General features: G+C 43.9%; 1 protein-coding gene across 4 annotated transcripts in view; it reads left to right on the forward strand.

The window, feature by feature from the left end:
* HRAS (HRas proto-oncogene, GTPase) overlaps positions 1 to 17,900 on the forward strand; it is a 77,080-nt gene that overhangs the window by 32,605 nt on the left and 26,575 nt on the right. The window contains exons 2-3 of one of the 4 annotated variants that reach the window (XM_030560709.1): positions 6,875 to 6,944; positions 17,217 to 17,363. The exons of 1 other annotated variant lie outside the window; for it this stretch is intronic. The gene's annotated coding sequence lies outside the window, so the exon portion shown is untranslated. Of the gene's footprint in view, positions 1 to 6,874; positions 6,945 to 17,200; positions 17,364 to 17,900 lie in introns of those variants that run through there. 2 more of the 4 variants (XM_030560708.1, XM_030560710.1) reach the window with 2 other exon arrangements.

A 17,900-nucleotide genomic window follows, 5' to 3' on the forward strand; every position in this document is an offset into this window, starting at 1 on the left:
CTAAGGATCAGTCTGCCGTGTTCTGTGGTTTATCTAATAGTGTGTATTACATTCACTTTTATAAATGTGCTTACAGATGAGCACAAAGGGTTTACTTTCAATCCTGCTGCCAGTGGACTTGAGCCCCCTTTCCTTTTTGTGTCTTCCCTTGTCCACGTCCACAGATTTCATATTGGGATTGATGGTGAGGATAGAACAGGTGGGCTTATACTTCATGGGTGAGCATAGTTGCCTAAAGTGCATTAGACTAGATGTACAGGTCTCCCAAGGGGAATCAAGCAGCAGGTTCACTGCTTTGTTTGAACTCTCCAGCTATTTTACTCTAGAAAAGACTTGACTTACATAGGCCCTGTCTCACCAGACTAGCAGGGTGCCACACCACCTATTTCTTCATTTTTTTCCCCTTTGCTCCCCTTTCCAGTTTTTTTAATTAAAACTTCAAACATTGGCTAATTTTTTATGAGGTAGAGCCTCGTTCCCTGCAGGTCTGGGGCCTTGCTTTCTGTGTGTTCTGTTCAGCTTTGATCCATCTCTGCATGTGCTGGCTGGTGAGTCTGGCCAAACCCTGCATGTCATTGCTGCAGCATGTTCCTAAGGAGGCTGTAGGTGGGGGGAAACCCATCTTTGCTGACCATGCAGATTTATAGGCAGATGCTGGAGACTGGCTGGGGTAATGGAATGATCCTCTTTCTTGCAATGTTCTTGTCTCCTGTATAACTGATCAGAGCCATTGACAAGGAGGACAATCTTGTGGTTAAAACCGGGGCTTGGGTAATCAGAAATCCGCAGTTCTGCCATAGACTTCCTTTGCGAACTTGGACAAGTCACTTAATCTCTCTCTACCTCAGTTCCCGATCTATAAAATGGGGATAATACCTTTGTCTGTCCATTTATAAGCTCTTTGGGGTGGAGACTATCCCTTTGTGTACGTGGTGCCTACCACGATGGGATTTCAGTCTCGGTGGAGATGCTATTGTAACACAAATCATAAACAATGAACAAATGAAGGGGTCTGGGTTGTCTTACTATGTTGATGTCACTACACCTGATGGCGCAGAGAGCGGAAATTGACCACTTAAATTGGAATCATCATGAAGTGTCCCTGTGCCCGTCACTCCAAAACCAAGCGGGATATCCATCCTGTTTCAGTGCCAGCAGATCTCTGTAAGTCTGGGAGCAGGCAGCCACACTGACAGTGGTTCAGGTCTGTGCTGAGAATCCTGAAGGTGAACTAAAGGGAAGAGGGCAAGCTGGCCTGGTAATGAGAGATGGATTCTTTGCTCTGTCCAAGCACTATTTGAATCCCAGAACAAGCTCCACAGTAGTAGAAGTAAGAATACTTTCTGCGTCTATAGCAGCTTACATTAGAATATCTTGAACTCAGCAGATGTTAATTGAGCCTCACAAGACCCTTGTGGTTGGCTATTTTTCAGATGAGGAAACAGAGCGATTATGGAGTGAGATTTTCAAAAGCATTCTGCTTTGTCCTAACTCCACTCTCACCTAAATCCATGGTAAAACTCGCATTGACTTGAGTGCAGGGTAGATAGATTTTAAATCGGAGTTTTAAATCACCAATTTTTAATTATGATTTAAATCAACAAGCAGGAAACCTTGATTTAAATATTTGACTTTAATCTTCTTGTTTGTACTTTTTTTTCTCTCTTTAGTTATTTTATTAAAAGAGAGGTTGATTCTCAATGGTAGGTGTAATTTGGTGGTACTTTTTGCTAAGCTGGAGGGAATACACTCAAACTTTTTTTTTCGTGGACCACTTGAAAGTTGCTGAGTGTCTCGGTGGACCACTTAATGCTCTTTCCAAATGTTGTTTGTACCATTAGATAACTATTGTAAAGTACTTTGGATAAAAGCACTATATAAAAACCAAACTTAATAATAATTAACGTTCTTTTGTTCTACAAATAAAAGCACACAACTCATATTTTAATATCTAGTTTTACCTTTCTAATGTGATGGATGTGCCCTTTCTCTCCCGCCACAGAGCTGAGGCTGGGAAGGAGGGCCGTCTCTCTGGCAGCCACAGCCCTGGAGCTGGGGAAAGTTACCTCTTTCTCTGGCCGCTGCAGCCCTGCATGTCCCAAATTTCCCCCACCCCTTCTTCTCACCCCACTGCTCCCTCCCACCTACCCCTTATTCCCCCCAAGGCCACAGCTCCAGGGCTGTGGCTGCCAGAGAGACGGCCCTCCTTCCCAGCCTCAGCTCTGTGGCGGGAGAGAAAGGGCACATCCATCACATTAGAAAGGTAAAACTAGATATTAAAATATGAGTTGTGTGCTTTTATTTGTAGAACAAAAGAACGTTAATTATTATTAAGTTTGGTTTTTATATAGTGCTTTTATCCAAAGTACTTTACAATAGTTAGCTAATGGTACAAACAACATTTGGAAAGAGCATTAAGTGGTCCACCGAGACACTCAGCAACTTTCAAGTGGTCCACGAAAAAAAAAGTTTGAGTGTATTCCCTCCAGTTTAGCAAAAAGTACCACCAAATTACACCTAGCCCCTGAGGGTCTTCTCAGGGGCGAGGCACCTAATTAGTGGAGCCACGCCTGTGTGGCTTCATTAATTAGGTGGGTGGCCCTTCATTCTCTTGTGTGCGGCCGCCTAGGTGTGCACCTTAGAGGGAACTATCCACAGACCACATGGAGCCGCCGACCACAGTTTGAGAAACTCTGCACTAGATCTATACACATTTATTTAAGCAATTATGTAGCTTAAAATAATTTTATTCAGATTCTTTTTAATTTTTATTATGTTAGATAATGGTGAATAATGCATTTCGTATTTAATAGGTTATCTTTTTATTTGTGATTTGTGTCCAAGCCGCATTTGGAGATAATTATACTGATTTCCTTTGTAAAGTGCTTTGAGATCTATGGCTGAAAAGTGCACTATAAGAGCAAGGTGCTATTATTATGTCATATTTGGATGGATATTGGAATTCAGTTTAAAAATGCAAAAATCAGCATTTTAAAATTGTTTTTTATTAGTTAAATCTACCTTAAATGTGCTGGATCTTTAAAGGAAAAAATTATCCAAACATGTTTTGTATTTAAAACTGACATTAAACAAAAGTGTTCTCTGTATTTAGTGAACTGTGTGCAATCAGAAAGGAGCAATGCTGGTATCGAAGTGAGGAAAAAGGGACAACTTTCATCAGCGGGCAGCCTCTAGTGTTGATTTCAACACCTGGGAACTGGAGGGGGAAAAAACCTGCTATGGCTTCAAGTCATAAAAAAGACCCTATTAAGTTAATTATCTAGTCAATAAGCAATATATCACTCACCATTTTCTGACTTACTGAAAATGTACAGGTAATAAGAATCTAAACTTTAAGCTATATAATTTGTGTCAAATGTATATAGTTATAGTGGCCCCTCCAAGGTGGCAAAAAGAAGTACCAAATTTAGCATAAAGGCTCTATTGAGCTGTAAATCAACATGATTTAATGGTTATATCTGCTGTTGAGAGTGCACCTTTTTTAAAGACAATAACTGAAGTACAAATGAAAAAATTGATTTAAAATCAGTGATTTAAATTGAGGCTTTCTGTTTGGTTTCAGTTATGATTTAAATCTGTCCTATGAACTAGTCATTGAACTGTGCTAGTTTCATCAACTGACATGAAGAAAATATTCTCTCTGTACCTGCGGAAGAGGCTACTGCTGTCAAAAGCTGGCTTAGCACTTCCGCAGTCTCAGGTTCCAGGTGCTTAGCCAGTGACTTTCACCTGTTTGGTATTTTGAGTTTCTTTAAAACTTTGGTAGCAAACATGTACTGCTTGAATATTTTTCTTAATTTAATTGAAATGATTGGAGTAGATGATAGTAAGTTTAGGCCTTAACATAGGTTGCCATAATTTCAAATTTAAATAATAAATTGAATAGGTTAATTAATTTCATTTAAATCAGTCTTTTATAAAACAGTTTTTTTATGTATGTATTGATTTTTATCCACCCTGCTTCGGTGAGCATGTGCTTAGACCAACACTGAGGGCCTCCAAAAATCCAGTTGTTTGATTTACCCAGGGCTACAAAGTGAGGCTGTGGTATATCTGGGAACAGCACTTGGGAGTCTCCTGACTCCCTGTCTTGTGCCTTAACCTTAAACCCACCCTTCCTTCCCCTTTCGAGCAAACGCTTGCTGTGGGTGGCCTCTCAGTAGTGCACACACATTGAGTCAGTGGTATCTGTCCAGGACGAATTAGCAATTGGATCCTTGGGCAGTGCTCTGAGCTGCATGAGCATGGAGATTTAATTGCCTCCTGACTTCTAGAAGTAGTCCCCCCAGCCCGGAGTTGTTGCTGGCAGGCGTGGCTGTGAGGTGGAGCTTACACTGATGCTGCTGTGCCTGTTTTTACATAGCCAGACAGAAGATTCAGGGTTGTCAGTCTGGCACCTTTCGCCAGCAGTAACCCTGTAGAGGTGACTGGGAGCCCTGGAGCCTGTGAACTCTGATATCCCTTCCAGGTACTCTGCCCTGTCTCGCCTACTCTGTGCAGCATTACACAGGAAGGGAGACCCTTCAGTGCATCCCTGGGCTGTTCCAGACAAAGCCCTTCTCTTTCCCTGCTTTGCATTTAGTGAGGGAGTAGCTGTCTTCTCTTCCCATCCCAATCCCAGTGTTCTGCGTTAATTCATAGCACCTGTCAGTGTAGGGCAAAGAGGCCAGCGTGAGCATGTGAGGAGTGAAAAAGGGATTTGTTTAGCAATCTCACTCGACTTGTAAATCAGCAGCGGGCATGGGATCAGCCACTACATAATAACTGATGCATATTCATGCTTGCTTGCTGCAGCAGAGTCATTCAGCTGGGGGATCCTTGTGTCCCTGTGTTAATAACATACCCCAGTGGGAAAGAGGGAGGGAAAGGGGGGATCCTAGAGGCAGGTGCCTGACTGCTTGTCTTTATCTCCTCTCCCAGCTGCCCATCCTTCCTCTGTGTCCTGAGATGAGGGCACCACGGTTCGCTTGCTCTTCATCTGCATTTCCCCAAGCCTTGGAGCGCACTGGGGCTGCTTTGGGACTCCTCCGCAAGAGAGAGTTTGTTGTTTGCTGCTCTAAATCACTCCTGTCATATTTCCATCCTCCCTCGCATCTCTGAGCTCATAACCGAGGATGTACACCAGCAACTAAACAAAAATAGATGGATCCACCTACTTGGCTTACAGTTGCTAAATGAGCGTGGTGGTGTTAGTGTGGAAGGGATTGTGTCAGATGACTTTTTTTATTTTTTTTAAGAGGAGTCTATGAAAGCATCTAGAATTTAATACACAATATGAGAGATTCCCCCTCGCATCTCTGCCAGTGCACTCTTTCCTAGTTTCCCCTGTTGCTCAGCTGCCTATACATAAATCTGCATCGTAATCCTGACCTGTGGCACTCCCTGCCTCTCCCACCATCAGCTCTAACAGCTCATCTCCAATTGTGGTTGTCTCAGTCCTGGGCCTCTCTTGAATGGAGAGGCTACTATGGTGCCATTTTTTCCCCCTAGATGGTCCATTAGAGATTGAGATGAGACCTCCCTGGTCCCTGACTCATTTCCTCTTGTGGCCCAACCCTGGAACTTGAACTGTGGTCTCCAGAGAGAAGAGCCTAGTGTATCTAAGGATATTTCCAGGTCTCCCGAATCCTACTCTAGTGCCCTGTCCTCTAGGCCACGCTGGTGTAAAAGAATGTGCAAGACCCTGTATTGTTGAGAGGGACACAATTTACTTCCCAGTAACTCCTCTCACAGACTGCCACAGCCAGCAATTCCAATTGCACTTCTTCCACTTTACGCCAGTGGTACTCCGCTATCTCTTGGTGTTTGTATGGCCCTCATCACTGTAGTATCTGAGCTTCTATAACACCCTTATAGCAGGGGTTGCAAGTAACCAGATGTGGGCGCAATCAGTGTAACCCAATTTTGAGAGGCAGTGTGGCCCAGTGGATATGGGACTTAGAACACTAGTCCCAGCCCTGGCAACTGACCTGCTGTATGAGCTTGATTGGCAAGTCACTTCACCTCCTTGTCTCTTTCCCTTCCCATCCTTTGTCTAGTCTTTATCCTGTAAGCTCTTCAAGGTAGGGACTGCGTGTGGTGCCTTGCACAGTTGAGTCGTCTTCTCAGTTGGGGCTTCTAGAAGCAAGTATAATACAAATAATTAATAATAAGTAGGCTTGGAAGGATTAGTTTTTTATTGATATGTGTGTCGGTATCCAACCAAACCAAATCAACAAATATTTCCACCAATAAGCAAAATAAGGAAAATGCTGCTGGAGAACTTCCTAGTCAAAATCCAATGACTTAGACTTTTGAGTTAGGCTGATTACAAATGGACTAGCGAATGGATAGTAAAAACAGGTATGATTTGTTGCTTTAAGGGTTAGTTATTTTGTATATTTTGACACGTGATGTTGACCATTTGTGTTGTAATGATTTAGAACGTTTTTAACTTTTTGAATCTCAGCGTCGATCACTAAATAATTATATGACCCCCACCTCCATATTTCCCATAACTGTGAAAATTTAAAATCAATAAAAATATAAAATCTTAAAAATAAACATTGAAATTATCCATTAAAATAATTTTAAAAAGTAGAAATTGAATGCCGCCAAGCCTAATTATAAATTGTGTTGAGAGTGTTTGTCAGAAGCTGGAATGAGTGACAGGGAATGGATCACTTGATGATTATCTGTTCTGTTCATTCCCTCTGAAGCACCTGGCATTGGCCACTGTTGGAAGACAGGATACTGGGCTAGATGGACCTTTTGGTCTGACCCAGTATGGCCACTCTTATGTTCTTAGTGGTACCCTCTCCACAAAACCAGACCTCATTGTCTTCTCTCACTCCTTTTCTGTGTTCTTTCTCAGAGGGAATTGAGCCATCCCCGACAACGAGGGGTTCACCACTTTCTACAGGGCCAGAGTGGCCATCAACAGTGTGAGTGGCGCACTGGGGTTTGGGGGATGAAACCATCTTCACACTAGAGGAAAGCGGTGTGCTGAGACACTCACCTGAAATGCTTTTGCTTTGTTCCTGACCAATCATCCCCTTCTTCCTCCCTCCCCAAGCTGCATCCCTGTAGTTAGTTGTGTGGACCTTTCTGTCACGTTGGGAACAGAGGGATGTGGTACATGCTACACGAGCTGGTTTGTTCCTTAGGGGTAGAGCTGGTCAAAATGTTTGGAATAAAAAAAAATTCCATCAAAAAGTGACCTCTTGATCCATTTATTTTAATCTAAATTTTTCATGGAAAACCAAAACATTTTAAAGATGTTTCACAAAAAATGTAATTAAAAAAAGAAGCTACTAAAATGGTTACTCAAACTGTTTGGTTGCCAAAACCCGGTGTCAATAACATTTTGGATAATGTTTTCGAATACAAATTTCAAAAATATCAAAAATTTAAAAGGTTCCATTTAAAATGTCTCTCAATCAGAATGGCTGAGATGTTTTTCATGAAACTTTTCTGACCAGCTCTTATTTACAAGTTTGAATGAGGAGAACACAGATACCTGTGTTCTTTTGGATGCCTTTTGGAGGAGATTGGATGCCTGTCTGGGAGAGATGCTGTAGTCAAGTACAAGTTAATATGCTCAATACAGGGGTTACTGGAGGAAATTTGTGGCCAGGGCCCATGTTCCCTCTAATCTTTTATGTCCATGTGCGGAATGAATTCTGTTATGTGCACCAATATGGAGGTGATGTGTGGCAGGGGGTAGGGTCAAGGGGTTTGGAGTGTGGGAGGGGGCTCAGGGCTGGGACAGAGGGTTGGGGGGTGTGTGTGGGGAGGAGCGCTCTGGCTGAGGGTGCGGGCTCTGGGGTTGGCCTGGGGATGAGGGGTTTGGGGTGCAGGCTGACTTGGGGCTGCGGTTGGGAGAGAGCATTCCCCCATCCTCCTCTCGCCACAGCAGCCTCGGGCCGGGGGAGAGGCACCTCTTCCTACCTTCGGCCTTTGATAGCCTGCTGTGTGGCCGCGCAGCTTAGAGGGAATTTAGCCAGTGCTATACAGGGTTCAGATCAGCTGATTGTAATGGTCCCTTCTGGCCTTTTAAATCTCCGTTTGTCACAGTTTTTATTGAAAATGCTATCCCAACTGTTATTGAAAATGAGTTTTCATACCTGAAAAGGTGTTTTATAATGCTTTTAATCCATTTTTTAAATCTAAAATACTCAGTGTTCAGTTGTGAACCCAGCAGTCATAGGTTCCCTGGGTGAGGAAGCCAGAAAGCAACCTCTCAACCCCTGATTTAGCCATTTAACAAACCTGTGCTGTAATACTTAGTGGCACGTTTCCTGGTGATGCACTTAGTGGCATGTAGAACAGACTGCTGGGTGCTGAGTATGGAGCTCAGATTTTATTCTCTGATACTCAGGAACACTCTACAGTCAGTCTGCAATCTTTCCGTGCAGATGCTTGTTCTTTGCCCCTAGGCTGGCTGTGTAATGCTGCTCTGTTTGATGCCTATTAGCTTAAATCCTTCTGCAGTAAAGGCCTGCATGAATGGGAGCTCACTGTTTATATGAACCCCCCCAGCCTGAAAATCAGTTTGCTTATTGAAATCTCCATCTTCTCTGTTGTCTGCCATGTGTCAGCGGGTGGCTCTTTGTGGAATCTCTCGAGAGCTGCAGGGACTGTGCCCTGGCTTGTCACTAAGGTAGGATAGGCCCCAGTGTGTAGTTTCAGGGTAGATTGTGAGTGCAGATGCCTGAAGTGTGTGTATTAATGCCATTGTTTCGGAATCCCTTCCTACAACATGTGCATGGTGCGGATATTGCCAATGTGCTGTCTGTGACCTACACAAAGCAGGTGAAATACTGTCTGTTTTGGTGAAGTTTTTAGTTGCTTCAGCTTCTGTGTACAGGTCAGTTCAGTTCCTTCTTCAGCTCTTGTTGCCGCATCTTATTGGTGTGTTGGTGCACCCATGCCCTGCCTGCTTGTAACATCCACCCTTGTTCCCCTTATGATGCTGCTGTGATTTGACTGAAATAATTGAAGAGCAGGGCCCCTTCTTGGAGCCAGCCTTACATTCCAGCTCCGTGATTTGCTTTCCCATTAGGAGTGTTTGTGGGGAGGGGAAGCTCCTGCACTACAGGGAGGCTGTCGGCTCTGATGAGAGGAACACAAAGACCTAGCATTAAACAAACGGTCGTTCCATCCAGAACCTATAAATGGGGCCTTCCACCAAGCAGTTGTTGGGGCAAACTGCATTTGCAGCATGGCCTAGCAGCTAGGATACAAGACGCAGAGTGAGGAGACCTGGATTCAATTTGAAGCTCTGCTGCTGACTCGCTCTAAGACGTTGAGGGAGATGGTTGGCTGCTCTGCCTCGATTTCTGCATCTTTACGGGAGGTTAAGGATGGAATTGCCATATTTACAGTGGTCAGCAGCAGATGCATCAGAGGAAGATGCAAGAAACCCAACAGGGGACAGTTTTGGAATAACCTCCTGCAAGGAGGACGTTTCTTCTCAACCTCCGTCACTTAGTGGCTGGCTTCTGCCTTGAAGCAGGAGAATTTATATCCCTGTTAACACTGATACCTGCTGTAACTGCAGATGTTCTGGTGAACCGGATAAATGTCTGCTCATACTTTATGTTCTGTTCAGAAAGGGCTAAAAAGTGATTAGTAGGTGTTTAATAAACAGGCACTCTTTATAGATTGTAACCAAGTCCAAGAGGTTAATAGCCTGCTTATAGTCATAGCTTACAATAATCTACATTATCTTCTAGCAATGTGCTTATAACCTTCTGTGACATGCCACTTCTGTCTGTAACATGCTTAGAGAGTCTACAAACCATTTGCTACATAAGAACTAGATTTTATTATTATTTATTAACCAGTTTATAAATGGAACCTTAATAGTAAGTATGACTAAAAGTCTAATCCTCTCTTGAATTCTCCTAAACTATTGGCCTCAGTGGCTGTGTGAAATGAGTATTTCATTAGTGTTCTCAAAGCACTTTGAGATCCTCAGACAGAAGTAGCTACTCTTTGGGCATGTAAAGTGTTGTTAAGCGTTGTAGTTGGGAGATGGAGTATTATTCTGAATCATCTGCTTGGCCCAGATGGGCAGAAAGGGCAGGCAAAAGCTGAGGGGCTGTTGAAGCACCTTCCTGTAGCATGGATCCAAGCAGTGAAAGCTTTCTCTCCTCCTCTGCAGCAGCAGCAGAACCCTTAGGACGTATCTACACAAGAAAGTTGCCCGTCATTCAATTTTAAGAGGTGAATTTAAACTTCATTTAGAGTTATGCTGTGACTTAAAGCAATGCAAATAGGGAGATTCTTATTTTGGTTCAAACAAGGTTTATTTCAGTTTATCCCAAATTGATTAGAAACTGGTTTAAAATAAACTGCTATAAGAGTGTCCGCAAAGGGGATTGCACTGGTTTAACTAAATTGGTTTTAAAAGAGATTGAATTTAAACTGGTGCTACTTTCTTGTAAAGACAGAGCCTCAGAGAGGAAGGGCTGTAGTCAGAGTGATACCCCCATTTTAGGTAGACTGCAGCCCTTACCGCTGCCTTAGCCTTTCAGAACCTTACAAGCCATCTCTTGCTGACAACCTGCCCAACCCTCAGTACCTTAGAGACACCCATTCCATCTCTGCATCCCACTGCTTCCTTCCTTCCCTTCCACAAATACCCAGCATGTTATTGCTGCTAATTCCACTCTGTCTTAGTTCTTTACGTCCGTAAGTCTAGGCACTTCACAAAAGAGGTTATGTAGCATTGTCTTCATTTTAGAGATGGGGGAAACTGAGACACAGGGAGGTGAAGGTCTTTGACTAAGGTCAGATGGCAGGTCATTAGCAGAGCCAGGTCTTCTGAGTTCTAGACCAGTGCCCTATCCACTGGACCATACTGTCTCCTACTTCCCCAGCCTGTCTCATAGCTCCTATGCCTAAGCCGCCAGGCACCTCAACACAATAATCGAGTCACCCATGAACGAATCGTTCCTTCTTGTGGGCAGAGCCACGTGATAATGAACAAGACACCATTGTAAACAAGGTGCATCTCTTCCCTGGAGGAGCAGCTGCTACTAAAAATCATAACTGACTGGGTGCTGGTTGGAAGGTTGAAATATATGTGTGTGCTGCAGGGGGGAAAGTGCCACATCCTAAGTCTTTGGTTATTTTAAATGCCTGCTGCCCCTGCGCCGGTGTTCCTAGAGAATGATGTTGATCCCGCGTGGGGGGATGTTAAGCCTTTGTGTTTGGTTTCAGGAAAGGGGAGCGTTTGTCAGCTGTGGGGTTTCTCCTTAGCAGTTCAGCAAACTGATGAAAACCTTTTCCCCACTCTGTGCCCAGCCCTTCCCCCGACTTTGGTTTTGGCTCTTCAATCCCTTCCCTGCTTTGCTGGCAGCTCGACCTTTGGGGGTGGGGATTCCATTTTGGCTCTAGATGTTACTTAAAGACCAGCTGTTTGCCTGGCTTACTGGTGAGACTAACCCTCTGCAGAGAACACAGTGGGCCAACCTTCTTTGATTCAGGACGTGGGGATGGAAGGACTTGACATAGGTCCCTCTGTGACTTTGGTGCATTCCTCACTGACCCCATCAGAGGTGGGGCCCTGAGACACGGATGTCTGGATTTGTGGGACGAAAACATTGATTACCCAGACAAATCTTGCATTTCTTTAAAAGTCGTGTATAAGGGTTGCTGGACAACGTTTGACCATTGGGCCAACGAGTCCAGTATCCCACTGAGGAAAACAAACCCTGCGTTGCACCTGGCCTCTTGAACAATGCTGCAGGTGCAGGGGGGAAAAGGCTTTCTGCCCTGCTACAGGAATATTTCATAGACAATGACTGGATCCATCCACCTGTCTATCTCACTCATAGGTATGAATATGCTGAAGGAAATAAAAACAGACCCTGTGTAACTTTGTGGAGCATGCAAAAGAAAGATAGGAAGAATAGTAAGAGGCCGGCATTGCTCCAATAGGAGCTGCTTATCAAACAAGAATTCTACAAAAAAGTGGTAACATGGACAAATTGCTGAGGAGGAGTCTAAAAGAATAACACAAGGACGTAGGGATGAAATCAGAAAGGCTAAGGCACAAAATGAGTTATATCTAGCAAGGGACTGAAAAGGCAATAAGCAGAGATTCTATAAATACATTAGGAGCCAGAGAAAGATGACAAAGTGTTGGTTCCCTACGTAGTGGAAAATGAGATCTAATAACTGATGACATCAAGAAGGCTGAGGTGTTTAATGCCTATTTTGCTTAAGTCTTCACTAAAAAGGTTAGTGGTGACCCAATACTTTACACAGTGAATATTAACAAGGGGTAAGGAATGCTAGGCAAAATAGGGGAAGAACAGGTTAAAGAATATTTAGATAAGTTAGATGTATTCAAGTCACGAGGGCCTGATGAAATTCACCCTGGGGTACTTAAGGAAATAGCTGAAGCAATCTTGGAACTGTTAGCATTTATCTTTGAGAACTCAAGGAGGACACGTGAGATCTCATGGTACCTATCTAAACCTAGTACCTGTCTTTAAAAAGGAGAACAAGGAGGACCCCTGGGGATCTGTGACCAGTCATCTTAACTTCAATACAAAGATACAGGAACAAATTATTAAAGAAGCATTTTGTAGACATCCAGTGGGTAATAGGTAATAGCCAGTGTGGATTTGTCAAGAACAAATCTTGCCAAATCAACCTAATTTCCTTCTTTGACAGGGTTACTGACTAGTGGATGGGGGATGTAATACGTCTTGATTTTTTAATAAGGTTTTTGACACAGTATCACATGACATTCTCATAAGTAAACTAAAGAAATGTGGTCTAGGTCGGTGGCTCTCAGCCTTTCCAGACTACTGTACCCCCAAGTTTCACCTCACTTAAAAATTACTTGCTTACAAAATCAGACACACAAATATAAAAGTGCCCCAGCACACTATTGCTGAAAAATTGCTGACTTTTTCATTTTTACCTTGTAATTATAAAATAAATCAATTGGAATATAAATATTGTACTTGCCTTTCAGTGTATAGTATGTCATGGTATGAAATTTTAGTTTGTACAGACTTCGCTAGTGCAAACCCCAGACCAGCAGCGAGCTGAGCAGGCCGGTGGCGTAAGATCAACATTTTAATTTAATTTTATATGAAGTTTCTTAAACATTTTGAAAACTTTGTTTATTTTACAATACAACAGCAGTTTAGTTATATAATATATAGACTTATAGAGAGAGACCTTCTAAAAAACATTAAAATGTATTACCAGCACACGAAACCTTAAATTAAAGTGAATAAATGAAGACTTGGCACACCACTTCTGAAAGGTTGCTGACCCCTGATCTAGAATGAATGCCCAACTGACTGAAAGGCTGTACTCAAAAAAGTAGTCTTGGCCCTCTGTCAGATAGGGAGGACATAGCTAGTGGGATCTGTTCTGAACCTGGTACTAGTTGATATTTTCATTAATGCCTTGGCTAATGGAGTGGAGAGTGTGCTTATAAAATGGGCAGATGACATGAAGCTGGCAGGGGTTGCTAGCACTTTGGAGGCTGGGGTTAGAATTCAAAACAAGCTTGATAAATTGGAGAATTGGTATGAAATCAACAAGATGAAATTAAAATGCAGAGTACCACACCTAGGAAGGAAAAATGTACAACTACAAAATGGGGAATAAATGGCTAGGCAGTAGTCCTGCTGAAAAAGGATCTGGATCACAAACGCAGTGAGTCAACAATGTTATGCATCTGTGAAAAAGGCAAATATCCTGAAGTGTATTAACAGGAGTGTTGTATGTAAGACACAGGGGGTAATTGTTCCACTCTACTCAGCACTGGTGATTCAGCTGGACTAGTGTCCAGTTCTGGGCACTACATTTTGAGAAAAAGGTGGACAAATTGGAGAGAATCCAAAGGAGACCAACAAAAGTGATTAAAGGTTTAGAAAAGCTGACGTTATGAGGAAAGGTTTAAAAAAAACCCAACAACCTGGGCACGTATTGTCCTGAGAAAAGAAGAGTGAGGGGAAGACCTGGTAAGTCGTCTTTATAACCACCCTTAACATAATAGAAGATGGTGATCAATTGTTCTCCATTTCCACTGATGGTAGGACAAGAAACAATGGGCTTAATCTGCAGCAAGAGAGACTTAGGTTAAATATTAGGAAACACTTTCTAACTATCAGGGTAGTTAAGCTCTGGAATAGTCTTCCAGGGGAGGTTGTGGAATCCCTGTCATTGGAGGTTTATAAGAACAGGTTGGATAACCACCTGTCAGGGATGGTCTAGGTTTACTTGGTCCTGCATCATCACAGAGGGATGGATTAGATCAGTGCTTTGGTCTGTGCGTCATCGGCTGCTAGTCCACGTTGAGTTTCCTCATAAGAGGTCGAATAGGATAATATGGCACCGGTCCCTGGCACACTTGGGGGGGGAAAAAATTGCTGGTCCCCCACATCAGATAGCTTGAGAAGCACTGGACTAGATGGCCACGCCAGTCCCTTCCAGCCCTGCAGGTCTATGATTCTGTGATATCCTGAGTATATTTAGAATCTAGCAAAACAAAAATTGTGTTTAGTATTGCTGTCATGCCTAGAGGCCCCAACTGAGATTGGGGCCTACGCTGTGCTAGGTGCTGTACATATGTGTAAGTCAGAGACAGTCCCTGGAGAGCTCAGGTCTGAACAGACAAGACAAAGGGACAGGGAAGGGGAAAGTGACTTGCCCAGGGTCACCTAGCAGGTTGGTGGCAGAGCTGGAAATAGTACCCAGGTCTCCTGATTGTTTTATGCTCTGACACTTGCACTGTGCCTTGTAATGAGGCCTTGTGAAGTGGTGGCTCTGGCTGACCCAGTCTGTGTGGGATGGCTGGGCTAGCTGGATATCTCCCCATTGGAGTCTTCTCTATGCTCTGGGTACTGATTCAGTGGTTCCCAGCCACTGGTAGTTTGGCCTGGGTTTTGTTACAGTCTCTTCACTCTCCCCTCCCTATCTTAATGACCAGCCCCTTGGCTGGGCTTTGGTGCATGGTCGCTGCTCACCCCCTGTTCAGCTATGCATTTTCTAGTCCACATTGGAGCCTGGTCTGGAGCAGGCCAAGTCCTATAGTGTGAGGAGTGAATACATGTACTTGAATAGGGGTGGAGGGCACAGCCAAGGTCTGATAAATTGGAACGGTTGCCTGTGTGATAGGCAGATGAAGGGTTAAAGGGGCAAGATCTCTGCACTCCTTCCCCAACATAATCCTCTTATTTTGAAGAAGAGTGCAGGCTGGGTAACCCCACCCGAGGCCTGGGGCAGAGAGCCCCATTCTTATGGTCCCTGTGCGTGGCTGGCAGATGTTTCTTGTTTCCTGAAGCCGTGCTGCTCCTACTGCCTGGGAAACCCACAGAGGCGGGGGAGGATCTGCGGGCTACTGGACTGGGAGCGGCTGCTGCCAGGCAGAAGCGCTTAGTTAGGTTTTCCTAGACAGCTTTGAATGGGAGCCAGCAGCCCTCATGCTACGGGAGAAAATCCACGAGGTCAGGAAATCCAGCAGCAGCTCCAGATCCGTGCTAAGGCTGTCTGCTTGGCATTGTTGATCCCATCCGTTCTTTCCACCTCTCTCCCCAAACAATAACCTCCAATGGCTTTTGACTCAGTATCTTGCTTGGCTTCTGATGTACATTATTTGGCATCGTTCTTAGGTATCTGCATGCAAGATGTTAGTTAGGTGATGAGGCAGAGAGAGTTAGAGTGACTCGAACTACAAGCACTTGGGCACTGGCTTTTCCGACTCTGCCATGCATGCTCCCCAGCATGGAACAGAGAAGTGGAGATTTTAGTGTTTTTTTTCTATTTATCTTTGCTTTAAAGTCACCCTTGTTTGTAGCTCTCAAACTCCTCTCTTCCAGAGGTTATTTTTTTAAGGCCAGAAGGGACCCCTGTGACCATCTAATCTGAACTCCTGCAGAACAGGCCCTAGAATTTTCCATCCAGCAAGTGCTGCAGCGAGGGTAGGAACTGATGGTAACTGTTACCACTCGAGCAAGTGACTGCTTTCCTTCCCAGCCCCCTTTTTTGACAGCCAAGAAGCCGCCTTCAGAAGGACACGTCTTTGCAGGCAGCCCTCATCTGGTGTTGGGGTCTCGGTGGGTGCCAAGGGGCTAGCTAACTAGCAGTCTGTAACCTTCCCACAGTAGAGCTGCAATCTTCATGAGTAGATACGCTGTTACATACAGCATGAGCACTGCAGCCATATGTGTGCTTACTAGACATAGGGCAAGATGGGGATAAATGGAAACTGGCCGTCCCTGAAAGAAATGTGACTGCAGCAGCATCCCATAAAACCCAGCCTGCTGTGGTCTATAGGCCTGCTGTAACCTCTGGCAGCTGCAGGACAGTGCCTTCTGCTGCTTAATAATTAATGGGAAAGTCCCCCATCTGCTTTGTGAACAGAACAACTTGGGTACTATGATAGAGAAACTACTTTATTCCTCCTTACTCCTCTCCAAACCTCCCCCACGAGGGTTCCCCTCCCAGAGGGTTGTAGGCTATCAGGAAGCACTCAGCACCCCGTCTTATGACCCTGCTAAACATGACCTATGATGGGGGGAAATAAATTGGGCTTATGTCTTTTTCCTTATGGTGATTTTGAGGCCCTCTGAAAGGTTTTGTTTAAAAAGTAGCCTGCTTGTTTCATTCCTTGAGACACCCAGGTCGTGTGGACCCTGAGAGATTCCATGGTGACGTAGAGAAGGGATTTTTATGCTGTCTGTATCAGGCTCTAGCTCTGACTTCAGTGATGAGTGGCCTGAAAATGATGGGGTTTCCCCTAGCGCACTACATGTGTCGGACTCCATTTGCATCTCATGCTTTCCTTGTGTAAAGCTTAGGGTTTGCACTACTGCACCTATGTCAGTGACTGCCAGAGTGCTTGTGGTTGGAATTGGAGCAAATTCCCAGTGTTGACAAGCCATCAGTCACTGTTTAAAAAATTCTTTGGTTTTTAACACCTTTATCTCCAATGTAGAATAAACTATTTGGAGAAAAGAGGTCTCTGTTAAAGAGTCAATTAAGGTGAGAGAGGTCACAACACAGAACCTCTGAGAGGCCCAGAAGTTCCTCCAATTCTACCAGTCTCAACACTCCTGATATTTTTAAAGTAAAAAAGCAAGCAGAAATCATGGTTTTGTTTTTTAAATTACTTTGCAGGCTTTCTCCATAAAGATGGAGGAAGGGCAAAAGCCCACTGTTTGACATATGCGTTGCAGGTAGTCTTTAATGGACCAGTAAGGAGAGGTGTCTGTCCAACTGGTTTCTGGAATTTGGAAGGTGCCTAAAAGGAGCCTGCAAGTGAGAGCAGCAGAGGTGCTGGCACCTGGTGAACACAGAAGTTGGCACCAAGCACACCAGTGCTGGTATGTATATGTACTGTTCGCAGTCTGAATAAATATGATTGGTATGCCACAAGGGAAGATCACAGTTGATCTGAAGGGGTAATCTAGAAGATGTCTACATATGTTTGCAAACAACTCAACTCCCTATGTGGACACTTTTGTTTTTTGATTTGAACGGCTTATTTTATTTTTATTTAAACCTGTTCCTGATTGAACTCTTAGATTAAACCGAAATGAATGTCCACACAGCTTTTTTCACTAGTTTATCGAAACTGGTTTAAAATAAATCCTTTAGATAAGCACATGCCACTCTGTGTGTAGATAAGCTCTTGGAGCACATTTTACATTAAAACTGATTAATACTGGGGGAGGGCCCTCAAAATCCAGTCACCTCTTTACTGGCGGATTATTGAAAAGAGCTAGATCATAATTTTAATATTAGAATTTGGTATGTAGCCACCTGCCGCCCAGCAATATGTAATACGTGTGGCTGGCACCATGGAAATCTCTCCTCCCCTCTTGTGCCATTCCTATGGCTGTTAGTAGTGTTCGTATTCC

Source organism: Gopherus evgoodei, chromosome 4, assembly GCF_007399415.2.
Source record: "Gopherus evgoodei ecotype Sinaloan lineage chromosome 4, rGopEvg1_v1.p, whole genome shotgun sequence".
NCBI classification, from domain to species: Eukaryota; Metazoa; Chordata; order Testudines; family Testudinidae; genus Gopherus; species Gopherus evgoodei.